The sequence below is a fragment of the Oncorhynchus gorbuscha genome, linkage group LG03, assembly GCF_021184085.1.
Source record: "Oncorhynchus gorbuscha isolate QuinsamMale2020 ecotype Even-year linkage group LG03, OgorEven_v1.0, whole genome shotgun sequence".
Lineage (NCBI taxonomy): Eukaryota > Metazoa > Chordata > Actinopteri > Salmoniformes > Salmonidae > Oncorhynchus > Oncorhynchus gorbuscha.
Genome location: NC_060175.1, coordinates 45,204,814 through 45,219,791, shown reverse-complemented (window position 1 = coordinate 45,219,791; position 14,978 = coordinate 45,204,814). Strand labels below are relative to the sequence as shown.

The window sequence follows — 14,978 nt, the reverse complement described above, 5'->3', positions numbered from 1 at the left end:
TATCTTCCCAAGGAAATGAACTTAAATATAATCGGGCTATAGTTTACTACTTAATAAATATTGAAAATGGAAAGAAGGGGAGGGCACTCAGCCAATGTGAGTCGAGGTGCAATCCAAAAATGATCATCGAAAAGCGTAGTTAAGGAACTTTTCAATAATTATTTATTTCCTCTGCCTGTTAATCGTCCCACTCCTTAAAGATAGACTTTATCCTATATGAAAAACGTAGCTCAAGAGAATGTCCACTCTCATTATTATTGCTGCTTTAAGTTCATTAGACACACATCTCCTGTCCTACAGTAGTTGGGCGTGCGAGTGGTCTCTAAATAGGGTTAGGGGATAGCTAGTCAGTGGCACAACTAAATGCATTCAACTGAAATTCCGCATTTAACCCAACCCCTCTGAATCAGAGCGGTGCAGGGGGCTGCCTTAATCTACTTCCACAGCGCCCAGGTACCAGTTGGTGTTGGGAGTTAACTGCCTCGATCAAGGGCAGAATGGTAGATTTTTTTCCACCTTCCCTGTTCTGGAATTCAAACCAGCAACCATTTGGTTACTGGCCCACCGCTTTTAACCCGCTAAGCTACTTTTTCTTTATTTAACCAGGCAAGTCAGTTAAGAACCAATTCTTATTTTCAATAACAGCCTAGGAACAGTGGGTTAACTGCCTGTTCAGGAGCAGAATGACAGATTTGTACCTTGTCAGCTCGGGGGTTTGAACTTGCAACCTTCCGGTTACTAGTCCAATGCTCTAACCACTAGGCTACCCTGCCGCTGACAAATAGGCTATAGCCTATGCATTGGCGGAGAAGCACGGGACCGTTATCATTGCAAGGAAATTAACTTCCTAAATACAGTATGTTTTGGTTATAGTTTAATACATTGTCCAGAAATAAATATTGATCACCTATAATAGTCTCTGAAAAGTGTCCCGCTCCTAAAAGGTAGGCTGTATGCAAAAATGTCCAACTCTGCTCTCTTCAAACTACATCTAGCCTATTGGCTGATATAGCCCAGTAATACCTATTGCCTAATATAATGGGCCGTGTAAAAATCTCTGGTCATTTAACCTATTCATTAAGTCAATTTTTTGCGCATTTTGATATTGCTGGTAGCATGGCTAGCAAGCGAGCTGCATTACATATTGCCTAAAATAACATTGTGGAACTGTGGTTGTGTTCTGGCCCAGTTATTGCAGTAGCAGGTGGTAGTCGGACAGAAAGCCATCGGGGGAGAAGCGGGTAAGGTAGGAAAAGCTGTGGGTGCAGGCAGGAGCAGGATGAATAACTCAGTCCCACATAGACCTCTAGCGCACGCATATACACACACACACACACACTTCAGTATCCTTCCCTTTGCTTCCCCTCTAGTGATTAGTTTCAACTAGCCTGGTTCCTCCAGTATACACACTGCTGCCGACCCTGCTTTAACTCTCTTCCCCTCTGAACCATGGAGGAGCTCTACCGTCAGATAGTCACGTCTGGGTGTCTGTCATTCTTGGATACATAGGAGCAGGGGGATCTCACAGTAATCTCTGGGGGGAGAGAGGTCGTCTTCCTCGTTTGTCCAGTAAACACTGGCAGTCAGCAAATCTGGCTGTTCAGAGCACAGCAAACAGAGCTGTTTTCATCTGAGCTCAGCTCACCAGCAGCAGGCAACAGTAGCCTCACCACGGCTCGTCTCCTCTGGGTCCAGATATGAAGGATTCACCCCAGACAAAACTAAAGACTGTTTGACCACTAATGTAGGCGACAGTATTCAGCACATTCTGTTAGTTTTTTACATTGAATATTTAAGGACTTGGACATTGTGCCAGTGGGTTGTTGCAATATTAAGTCATGGCTGCCCGTTTCTTTGGAAGATCTCTGGATCTCATTTCATTTTCTTTTACCTTAAGCCAGTTAAGAACAAATTCTTATTTACAATGGTGGCCTACCCAAAACATATCAATGGGACTCCCAATCACAGCTGGCCTGTGACATAGCCTGGATTTGAGCCAGGGACTGCAGTGACACCTCTTGCACTGAGATGCAGGGCCTTAGACCACTGCACCACTCAGGAGCCCATTTGTTCTCAAGGAGGAAGACAAGTCAATAATACGATGGCGGAGTGTGTCTCACTGTTTCCGTTCTGTCACAGTGAAGTCGGCCAAGAAGTCAAACTCTGTGTTGCCCTTGTGGGCTGAATGTAGGTTGCAGCTGAAATCCAAGCCCAGGTTTAATGGGGATATGTAGGCCCGGGGTGCTTCACTGCTCTAGGGAACGGAGCTGTGGAGAGAGGAAATAAACCCTTTTTTATTGTTATTATTTTTTACACTCAGCTATTTTTAGAGCCTGGGTTGTGAGCAGCAACGTGCCTCCACAACCTCCTTTTGCCTTTCTGATGTGTTTTGAACCGTGATGATCAAAACACGGCTGATTTTAGAGCGCCATGTGTTTGCCTCAGTGGTGCTGTCTCTGTCAGTGCAGAGATGGGCTATTTTCTACCCTGGTTCTATATATAGTTTTTCAAAGTTTTAAAACAGGTGATTTGAATGTAATCTTCTCCTCGCCAGTCGTTCGTCGGCCGAGAGAATGTATAATGTTGTCATGTAAATGAGTCATAGAATAATTCATTAATTTTTGTCTTGCAATCAAGTCCAAGCCTCACAAATGTCAGTGTTGAAAAGATCTGAGTCAATTGTGCCAGCCGAAAAGAGAGCAGAGGCTCTCTAAAATAGTCATCAATTACATATGCATGAGGCCCTTGGATTAGTCTGCCAGAACAGCAGTTCAGTGGCGACCAAAAGGCAGAGGTTCGTTGACTTGAATCCCCATCACTGAGGGCAGTGAAGCGATCCATTTCATTGGACAAGGCACAAGATAAAGTGTTTATTTTTAAGTACAGTACGGGAGGAGTTTGTTCCACTCAACACAGGACACATTCCCACCTTTGATTTATTCCCACAGCCAGAGGTGGGCTGGAAGCCTCCATTGTTTAGTGGATTAGAGGTAGAGAGGACCGTTTATAGGAGGCTGCCTGGTTGGTTCTGTGTACTCAGACTCTCACTGTTGTTTCCTGCTGGACAGACAGACCGAGGGACAAATAAAAAAATGTCTTCCTGTGAACATGCTCTCGGGCCAGGGTGGATCAGTAATAAGATTGTGAGGCGCGAGGGGAGACCGGTCTGGCCTTTCTGAATTGAATCAACACCTCCGTCCCTCTGTCCCACTGTATCATACCACACCCCACCCCTCCCCAGCCCACACTTCCTACACCACACCTGTCTACCCAATCCTACTCCACACTGTCATGCCTGGGAGGGAGACCCAGAGGATATGGGGCAGTCTGAGGTGGGGAGGGTGGGAGTGGAACTAGGGTCAGTGATGGTGAACTGGATAGACACATAGGGTTGTGTGTGATGGTTAGCACTTCATTGGAAATGACAGGGGTAAGACTGTAGGCTGTTGATCAGTGGTCTCCAACAGGTCGATCGCAAATTAAATCAAATACATTGGTCACACACACATATTTAGCAGATGTTATTGCGGGTGTAGCGAAATGCTTGTGTTCCTAGCTCCAACAGTACAGTAGTATAAACAATTCACAATATACACACATGTAAATGAATGGAATTAAGAAATGTATAAATATTAGGACAAGCAGTGTGTAGAGTAGAATACAATACACTACCATTCAAAAGTTTGGGGTCACATAGAAATGTCATTGTTTTTGAAAGAAAAGCAAAAACAATTGTCCATTAAAATTACATCAAATTGACTATTGTAGCTGGAAACTGAATATTTTTCATGGAATATATACATAGGCGTATAGCTGAAAACTGTTGTTTTGATTAAAGAAGCAATAAAACAGGCCTTTTTTAGACTAGTTGAGTATCTGGAGCATTAGCATTTTGGGGTTTGTTTACAGGCTCAAAATGGCCAGAAACAAAGACCTTTCTTCTGAAACTCGTCAGTCTATCCTTGTTCTGAGAAATGAAGGCTATTCCATGTGAGAAATTGCCAAGAAACTGATGATCTCGTACAATGCTGTATACTGTACTACTCTCTTTACAGAACAGCGCAAACTGGCCCTAACCAGAATAGAAAGAGGAGTGGGAGGCCCCGGTGCACAACTGAGCAAGAAGACAAGTACATTAGAGTGTCTAGTTTGAGAAACAGACAAGTTCTCAACTGGCGGCTTTAATAAATAGTACCGCAAAACACCAGTCTCAACGTCAACAGTGAAGAGGCGACTCCGGGATGCTGGCCTTCTAGTTTTATTACTTCTTTAATCAGAACAACAGTTTTCAGCTGTGCTAACATAATTACAAAAGGGTTTTGTAATGATCAATTAGCCTTTTCAAATTATAAACTTGGATTAGCTAACACAACGTGCCATTTGGAACACAGGAGTGATGGTTGCTGATAATGGGCCTATGTAGATATTACATAAAAAAATCTGCCGTTTCCAGGCCTGTAGTCTACAATAGTAATTTACAAAATTAACATTGTCTACACTGTATTTCTGATCAATTTGATGTTTTTTTAATGGACACAAAATGTGCTTTTCTTTCAAAAACATGGACATTTCTAAGTAGCCCCAAACTTTTGAACGGTCGTGTACATATTACGTAAGTAATGCATAGGGTTTCATTATTAAAGTGACCAGTGATTCCTTGTCTATGTATATAGGGCAGCAGCCTCTAAGGTGCAGAGTTGAGTAACCGGGTGGTAGCCGGCTAGTGATGGCTATTTATCAGTCTGATGGCGTTGATATAGAAGCTGTTTTTCAGTCTCTCGGTCTCTTGGTCCCAGATAGTGGGGTGAACAGGCTGTGGCTCAGGTGGCAGATGTCCTTGATGATCTTTTTGGTCTTCCTGTGACATCGGGTGCTGTAGGTGTCCTGGAGGGCAGATGGTGCAGTTGCCGTACCAGGTGGTGATACAGCCCGACAGGATGCTCTCAATTGTGCATCTGTAAAGGTTTGTGAGGGTGTTAGGGGCCAAGTCAAATTTCTTCAGCCTCCTGATGTTGAAGAGGCGCTGTTGCGCCTTCACCACACTGTCTGAGTGAGTAGAACATTTCAGGCTGTCTAGCCTACTACTATTGTGTCGTCTGCAAACTTGATTATTGAGTTGGAAGAGTCCGTGGCCATGCAGTCATTGGTGACCAGGGAGTACAGGAGAGGGCTGAGTACGCACCCTTGTGGGACTCCTGTGCTGAGGATCAGCAAAGTGGAGGCATTGTTTCCTACCTTCACCTGGGGGCAGCCCATCAGGAAGTCCAGGACCCAGTTGCACAGGGCGGGGTTCAGACCTAGGGCCCGAGTTTAATGATGAGCTTGAAGGGTACTATGGTGGTAAAGAATGAGCTATAGTCAATGAACAGCATTCTTACAAAGGTATTCCTCTTGTCCAGATGGGATAAGGCAGTGTGATGGTGATTGCATCGTCTGTGGATCTATTGGGGAGGTATGCAAATTCAAGTGGGTCTAGTGTGTCAGGGAAGGTAGCGGTGATATAATCGTTAACTAGTCTCTCAAAGCACTTCACTTCAGAAGTGAGTGTACGGGGCGATAGTAATTTGGTTCAGTTACATTTGCTTTCTTGGGTACAGGAACGATGGTGGACACCTTGAAGCAAATGGGAACAACAGACTGGGATAGGGAGAGATTGATTATGCTTGTAAAGATACTTGAGCCAGCTGGTCTGCGCATACTCTGAGGACGCCGTGGCTAGGGATGCCGTCTGGGCCGGCAGCCCTGCGAGGGTTAACACACTTAAATGTCTAACTCATGTAGGTCAATGAGAACGAGAGCCCACAGTCCTTGGGAGCTGGCCATGTCTGTGTTCTCCTCAAAGCAGGCAAAAAGGTGTTCAGCTTGTCCAGGAGCACGACGTTAGTGTCTGCGACATGGCTGGTTTTCCCTTTGTAATCCGTAATTGTCTGTTAACCCTGCCACATACGTCTCATACATTTACATTTAAGTCATTTAGCAGACGCTCTTATCCAGAGCATCTGAGCTGTTAAATTGTGACTCCAATTTGTCTCTGTACTGACATTTTGCCTGTTTGATTGCCTTACGGAGGGAATAACTACACTGTTTGTATTCTACCATATTCCCAGTCACCTTGCCATGGTTAAATGCGGTGGTTCTTGCTTTCAGTTTTGCGCGAATGCTGCCATTTATCCATGGTTTTTGGTTTGGAAAGGTTTTAACCTCTTGATACTACCCTTCCCGGATTGGGTAAAGTAATCATCGCCTGAAACAAATTAGCATAACGCAGCGGACATAAATATCCCTAGAAAATATTCCTATTCATGAAAATCATAAATGAAATATATTGAGACACAGCTTAGCCTTTTGTTAATCACACTGTCATCTGAGATTTTCAAAATATGCTTTACAGCCAACGCTAGACAAGCATTTGTGTAAGTTTATCAATAGCCTAGCATAGCATTATGCCCTGCTAGCAGCAGGCAACATTTTCACGAAAATAAGAAAAGCAATCAAATTAAATAATTTACCTTTGAGGAACTTCGGATGTTTTCACTCACGAGACTCCCAGTTAGATAGCAAATGTTCCTTTTTTCCAAAAATATTATTTTTGTAGGCGAAATAGCCCCGTTTGTTCTTCACATTTGGCTGAGAAGTCGACCGGAAAATGCGGTCACTACAATGCCAAACTTTTTTCCAAATTAGCTCCATAATATCGACAGAAACATGGCAAACATTGTTTAGAATCAATCCTCAAGGTGTTTTTCACATATCAATACGATAATATATCCACCTGGACAATTGGTTTCTCATTAGAAGCGATTGGAATAATGGCTACCTCTGTACTTTACGCAAGATTTTCTGCGGGAGCCATCATGTGACCACTTGCTCAATGTGGTCCCTTACGGCTATTCTTCAACATAAATGCGTAAAAATACGTCACAATGCTGTAGACACCTTTGGGAATACGTAGAAAGCGTACGCTCATTCGTAACCCATTCACAGCCATATAAGGAGTCATTGGCATGCAGCGCTTTCAAAATATGGGGCACTTCCTGATTGGATTTTTATCTGGGTTTCGCCTGTAACATCAGTTCTGTTGCACTCACAGACAATATCTTTGCAGTTTCGGAAACGTTAGAGTTTTCTATCCAAAGCTGTCAATTATATGCATAGTCGAGCATCTTGTCGTGACAAAATATCCCGTTTAAAACGGGAATGTTTTTTATCCAAAGATGAAATACCGCCCCCAGAGTTTCAAGAGGTTAATAGTCATATGTGGGAATAACATCCCCTATACACTTCCTGATGAACTTAGTCACCGTGTCTGTGTATCGGTCAATGTTATTCTCACAGGCTACCCAGAACATGTCCCAGTCCGATTGATCAAAACAATCTTGAAGAGTGGATTCTGATTGGTCAGACCAGCAGTACTTCCTGTTCGGGTTTCTGCCAATAAAAAGGGAGGAGCAAAATGGAGTCGTGTTCTGATTTGCCTAAGGGAGGGAGGGCCTTGTAGGCATTCCGGAAGGGGGAGTAGCAGTGTTCGAAACATTTTTCCAGCGCGAGTACTAGTCAATGTGTTGATAGAACTTCGGTGACTATAACCAAAGAAAATTATCCTGAGGCAATACGGTCGGAATTTGATTGAGGTATTCTAGGTCGGGTGAGCAAAGGACTTGAGTTTCTGTACATTATCACAGTCACACCATGAGTAGTTAGTCATGAAACATACACCACCACCTTTCATCTTCCTGGAGAGTTCTTTATTCCTGTCTGCACAATGTACTGAGAACCCAGCTGGCTGTATGGACAAGACCGTATATCCGGAGAGAGCCATCAGTCTGTGAAACAGAGTATGTTACAGGCCCTGATGTTTCTCTAGAAGGAGATCCTTGCCCTTAGCTCGTCTGCTTTATTGTCCAGAGACTGAATATACTCGGAAGTGGTGGATGGTATAATCAGTACAACCTTCAAAAAAGTATTTTAAACACATAATATGTGCCCATTACAATCTATGCAAGAATCGGAATGCATGATTTGTCACCGGTAATTGAAAACGTGAATAAAACAGTAAATATATAAATAATTACCCCACAAAACATTTTCTGATAGTGATTTATCAATACAAGTGCCGCGTACCGTTCCTGCAGTCAATCAAGTAACCTCTCACTCTGAGCTTTCAGTGTTGTTGTTTATGTATGTAGCTAGTGAGCTAAGCTGTAGCATTAGCAATGTCTTTCAAAAGGAGAGAACTTACAAATGCGGAAATTCTGGATGTTCTTTTAAATTCTGGCCTTCCGTCAATATATTCCCTCCAAAAGGCACAGGTTTAGGGTCAAGTTCTCTGTAATGTGCAACGTGAAGACAGGATTTGTCCAGGAAATTATAGTTTACACAGGGTCCACCACTGACATCCAACATTAAGAGGGGCTTGGGGTGTCCGGGTCCGTGGCTCCTCATCTCAGTAAGGGACACACTTTGTATGTGCTCTCCAACAGCACAGGGGCCTGTGGCACAGTCAGGTCGAACAGGAAGGGGATGCCGGCATTGGATGCAGAAAGGGGAGGTGGAGTTCAAGGAGAACGGTCAACAGCTGGCAGCAAAGTGGCATGACAAACCAGACGTCCATGTCCTGTCCATACAGCAACCATGTCTGCCACAGGGAAGGTGGACCACCTGACGGGAGAGAGGAAGATCAAACCAGACTGCGTGCTTGACTATAACCTCAAAATGGGGGCAGTGGATAAGGCGGACATGATAAACAGCTTTGTAGAATGCACTCAGTAAACGACCACGTGGTATAAGAAGATATTTTTCCATGTGATCGCCGCCGCCCTCAATAGCCACATAGTTCACCGCCAAGTAACAGGTGAGATGATTACTGAACAAGGGATTTTTTGTAATTGGACATACAGTTCACATGCAAATCACATACAGAACTATTAACTAAATAAGGCACTTACTTTGATAGAAACGCAGCCTGGATTTGAACCAGGGTGTCTGTTGTGACACCTTTAGCACTAATATGCTGTGCCATAGACCGCTGCGCCACTTGGGAGTCATAAGGATAGCGTAGCTTCAAAATACAACACAAGCTAATACATATCTGACACAATTAGCATTGTTTTAGAGAGCTAATAGAATAATGGAGCAAGCTACATAAGCACAATTGAATATAACACCATAAAGGTTATGAAATGAGTAACATTACCTTGCGTGTCTGCGGCTATAAGGAATATACACAAATATATTATGCTCCATACATACAGTGAGCCACAGTAGAAACGACCTACAGAAACTATTATAATGTAATAAGGCACTTACTTTGATAGAAACGCACACATTTCCGAATGCGGGTGACAGACGGAAAATGTGAACAGGTGTGTGCAGATCCTGTTCTGACGGGACATGTGCAAATGTCTGCAGACTTGAACCACACAAACACTTTCAAAGTGCTTGGGGAATTTTGTCCGGGTCAGAAATCTCTTAACTAAATTTTCCGCAAAAGTAAAAATGACTTTTTATGTGAATGAATGAGGCAGAACACACCTCAATTCAAACTGTACTTAGGAAATAAAAACTTGTTAGAAAATCATTTGAAATTGACAAGTTTAAAACAGCCTATAAATAAAAACAGGCTACTTGCCTAGGTTTGGTGGCAGTACTGTTCCGTAACAATCGCATTCTGGATTGGAGAGAACGTTCTGGGGCGACCGTTAGAGATATTTGGAACTCACACATGAAAGGGTCAAATGTGAACTGCTTACCTGATTTAACACTTTTTTGTTGTTGGTTACGACATGATTCCATACAGTATGTGTTATTTAATAGTTTTGATGTCTACACAATTATTCTACAATGTACAAAATAGTCAAAAGAAAGAAACACCCTTCAACCAGCTTCACCTGGAATGCTTTTCAAACAGTCTTGAAGGAGTTCCCACATATGCTGAGCACTTGTTAGCTGATTTTCCTTCCCTCTGCCGTCCTACTCTTCCCAACCATCTCAGTTGGTTTGAGGTTGTGTGATTGTGGAGGCCAGGTCATCTGATGCATCATTCCATCACTCTCATTCTTGGTCAAATAGCCCTTAACCAGCCGGGAGGTGTGTTTGAATTCAGATGTGACTCAGAACATCTAATGTTGTTTCTCTAATGAAGAATTGTAATTGAGAGTGAAAAACGAAACAAATATCTAAAACCAGGAAAAAACTATTTCGGAAAATGTAAAACCTTATTTAGTATTACAAAAATCATGGATTTTATAGGGTCCCCCTTAGAGTTGTTTATTAACCATTGTTTTACCAGATATGTTGACAGAAAATATAGTACTCATAACATGTTTAATCTTTTAAAATTGGCTCTCACACTAGAAAAGGTTAGAGACCCCTGCTGTAGATAATTGATTGTCTGTGAGGTAGCTAGCTGAGGTTAGTGATGGCATGTATCTATTGTGGTTAAGGTGTCATGGTGATGCCACCTTCATAGCACCCAGCTCATGATAACTGGAGTGATGCGTACAGGCCAAGGGATGACATATTGATTTTGAAACTTTACCGCTATTTTGGGGTTGATAATAGGTTAATGAGGCTAGCTGTTCAGGGATGATTGTGTATGTTGGGAGCAGTGACATCGGGTTGTGGTCAGGTCACTGGCTATGGGGAGGATTAGGCCAGGCCAGGATACTGATGCTGAACAGCAGAGGGATCCAGCCTTTCACAGTGATACAGTGGGGCAAAAAAAGTATTGAGTCAGCCACCAATTGTGCAAGTTCTCCCACTTAAAAAGATGAGAGAGGCCTGTCATTTTCATCATAGGTACACTTCAACTATGACAGACAAAATGAGAAAAACAAATCCAGAAAATCACATTGTATGATTTTTTAATGAATTTATTTGCAAATTATGGTGGAAAATATGTATTTGGTCAATACTTTGTTATATACGCTTTGTTGGCAATGACAGAGGTCAAACGTTTTCTGTAAGTCTTCACAAGGTTTTCACACACTGTTGCTGGTATTTTGGCCCATTCCTCCATGCAGATCTCCTCTAGAGCAGTGATGTTTTGGGGATGTTGCTGGGCAACACGGACGTTCAACTCCCTCCAAAGATTTTCTATGGGGTTGAGATCTGGAGACTGGCTAGGCCACTCCAGGACCTTGAAACGCTTCTTACGAAGCCACTCCTTCGTTGCCCGGGTGGTGTGTTTGGGATCATTGTCAATCTGAAAGACCCAGCCATGTTTCATCTTCAATGCCGTTGCTGATGGAAAGAGGTTTTCACTCAAAATCTCACAATACATGGCCCCATTCATTCTTTCCTTTACATGGATCAGTTGTCCTGGTCCCTTTGCAGAAAAACAGCCCCAAAGAATGATGTTTCCACCCCCATGCTTCACAGTAAGTATGGTGTTCTTTGGATGCAACTCAGCATTCTTTGTCCTCCAAACACGACGAGTTGAGTTTTTACCAAAAAGTTATATTTTGGTTTCATCTGATCATATGACATTCTCCCAATCTTCTTCTGGATCATCCAAATGCTCTCTAGCAAACTTCAGACGGGCATGGACATGTACTGGCTTAAGCAGGGGGACACGTCTGGCACTGCAAGATTTGAGTCCCTGGCGGCATAGTGTGTTACTGATGGTAGGCTTTGTTACTTTGCTTCCAGCACTCTGCAGGTCATTCACTAGGTCCCCCCGTGTGGTTCTGGGATTTTTGTTCACCATTCTTGTGATCATTTTGACCCCACGGGGTGAGATCTTGCGTGGAACCCCAGATCGAGGGAGATTATCAGTGGTCTTGTATGTCTTCCATTTCCTAATAATTGCTCCCACAGTTGATTTATTCAAACCAAGCTGCTTACCTATTGCAGATTCACTCTTCCCAGCCTGGTGCAGGTCTACAATTTTGTTTCTGGTGTCCTTTGACAGCTCTTTGGTCTTGGCCATAGTGGAGTTTGGAGTGTGACTGTTTGAGGTTGTGGACAGGTGTCTTTTATACTGATAACAAGTTCAAACAGGTGCCATTAATACAGGTAATGAGTGGAGGACAGAGGAGCCTCTTAAAGAAGAAGTTACAGGTCTGTGAGAGCCAGACATCTTGACCAAATACTTATTTTCCACCATCATTTGCAAATAAATTCATTAAAAATCCTACAATGTGATTTTCTGGATTTTTCTTCTAATTTTTTCTGTCATAGTTGAAGTGTACCTATGATGATAATTACAGTCCTCATCTTTTTAAGTGGGTGAACTTGCACAATTGGTGGCTGACTAAATACTTTTTTTGTCCCACTGTAAATGTAATTATATTTGGTCACATACACATATCTAGCATATCTAACAATACACAACAAAACACACACATCTAAAGTAGAATAATGCTATTAAGAAAGGGCATGTGTGTGTGTGTGTGTGTGTGTGTGTGTGTGTGTGTGTGTGTGTGTGTGTGTGTGTGTGTGTGTGTGTGTGTGTGTGTGTGTGTGTGTGTGTGTGTGTGAATTTCTGGGGGGGATGTTGCTTTTTAGGTGATTTGTTTTTCCTTGTTTGACCCTGGACCATGTCATTTGGCGGCCACACCCCTCCCTTTAGCAATGGGGAAGCTACAGATGTGAGTGTATGAACAGCTGCTGATTGTGATGATAAGCGTTTCCTCTGTTAACCTTTGGAGCGTTACAGGCCTGTGTGCGCCCCATCATGCTGTGCTCCTGTTTCCACCGTTGGCACAGTCTGGGGGTGTGCTAGGGGTCCATGTGTGGGTGACTGGGCTTTTCACCGGTGGAAAAAGGAGCATGGCATGGTGCGCACACATACAGTCACGTATTAGGGTATTATTTTAGACAATATTGCAGTATTACTTTTTCCCTAGTCGGCCAGTCCTGCGCCAAAACTTCACATTGTCACTTTTCTGGCATCCAGAGCAATCAGAATCATACGGAAAATGGTGTCAACTGCAGTATGAGTAAATGAAGCTCTCAATGTCAGTGGAGACTGAGGCTGGCTTATGAGTGATTGGCATTCCAGGGTTGTCCTTACCAGCAGAAATTGTCTCACTGCATGCAATGTAAGCCTGCAGCATTCACTGCCCTACTCCATACACACAATGTTAATCAGTGTACATTGTTTGTGTGGAAATGCATGTCTGCATTATGGTTAATACAATATGCTAATGTTGTAGTATAAAAATAACTGTTACCGTGGTAAATAGTGCATTAGAGTGGACAGCTTCTCAGTATTTAAAGCCTTATCATCAATCAAGCTGTATTACTAATGATATTACCGCACTGATGATTCTCAACAGTCCCTCTAGCCATGCGTTAACGTTAGGCTATTGCTTGCATCAAATCTCAAAGGGCTTATTGTGTGTTGATTGGTGGTTTATGCTAACTGTGTAAAGGTTAGTTTGGGCCTCTCTCCAGTGTTCCTCCGGGTTTGTGAGGTCAGGCTGGAACAGAAGAGGTCTGTGCTGTCGTTTTACTTGTTAAAGCGATTCTCTGAGGAGCTTTGAAGGACTTTCTCTTCCACAGCAGACATCAATGGGGCTTTTGTGTGGTAACAGGGAATTAATGAACTTGATAGGAATTACAGTGTTCTAATCATCTGGCTGAGAGGCTGGCTATTCTGGCCTGGAAATACGGGTCACAACTCACACTTCCTGTTTGTCTCTGAGTGGAGCCGTGTGATTGGCGGGATGAGTCAACAGCACTACTGAGTCTGCTTTGGTAGCAGAACAGTCATCCTGGGTGAAGCCTCCACCAAGGTCAACACTACATATGTACTGTCTCCATGGGGTTCCTCTGATGGAGTTCAGCCTTTGTTTGAGGGTTTTGTCTTACGCATCGATTTTCCCTCACTAGAAGAAAGATGAGTTAGTTTGCACTGAGGGTGGAGGAGATGTGAATCGCCGACCACAGTGACGTCGTACACAAGTTACATTGAACACAATTTACAGAGGAGCAATCCCATTATGTCACATCTCCTTTAAGTCACAGCTGTTGCTACTGGGGAGAGGATATTGAAGAAGTGATTGAGACTATGGAACTGGTGTGTGTGAGTTATCGTCACATCTCTGATTTATCTTAGCTGTCATTTGAAATGGCCGCTGTGGCAAGATCATCTCCCAGCTTCTCCTCCCAGCTCCCTGGGCTATTTTTACCAGCAGACATATTCTCATCAGCTCACTGGAGTGAGGAGGCTGTTGTTCCCATACTGAAGAGAAGGAACAAGCAGGAGAGATTTGGTGATTGGTTCTCCCTCCACTGTTTAGGTAGAAGGAGCTGCTACCTCGTGGGCGGCCATCTTTGTTCAGCCATCACAGTGCTTGTAGTAAAGCAACATTGTAGACAGATGGTTTTGTTTTTCTGTTGATGAGATTTCTTGAAAATAAGTGTATTCTAATTCATCCACCATGACAAGCGTTACCTCAATCCTTGTTGGGTCAAATAGAATATCTTTGGAGTAGCAGTAGGTTAACAGATAAATGACGCAAGATAAATGACAGGGAGACATGGTGGAGTGGTAACGTGCTTGCAAGCAGTTTCTCCCGATGTCACTTGGGTACACTGCAAATCGCGCTGTTAAGACACTGATGCCCTCTGCAACCACATACCTATGTGAGAGTGGATTCTCGGCCCTCACTAGCATGAAAACTAAATACAGGCACAGACTGTGTGCAGAAAATGATTTAAGACTGAGACTCTCTCCAATACAACCCAACATTGCAGAGTTATGAGCATCCTTTCAATCACACCCTTCTCATTATCCTGTGGGGAGATATTCACAATGTTTGTTTTAATGTAAGATGGTTAAACAAAGTGCAAATAGATTGATTATTATTATATTATTATGTGTGCCCTGGTCCTATATGAGCTCTTTGTCTCTTCTAATGACAAAGTTTGTGACAAAACTCATTCTTATGTTTATGAAATGTATCATATAGTGTGTGGCAGGCTTACAATGGATGGCAAAAAACAACATATGAGAGTGCGCTGATCCTGGT

General features: G+C 43.1%; 1 protein-coding gene across 1 annotated transcript in view; it reads left to right on the top strand.

Annotated features, from left to right (window-relative positions):
- magi1b (membrane associated guanylate kinase, WW and PDZ domain containing 1b) overlaps nt 1-14,978 on the top strand; it is a 216,373-nt gene that overhangs the window by 125,649 nt on the left and 75,746 nt on the right.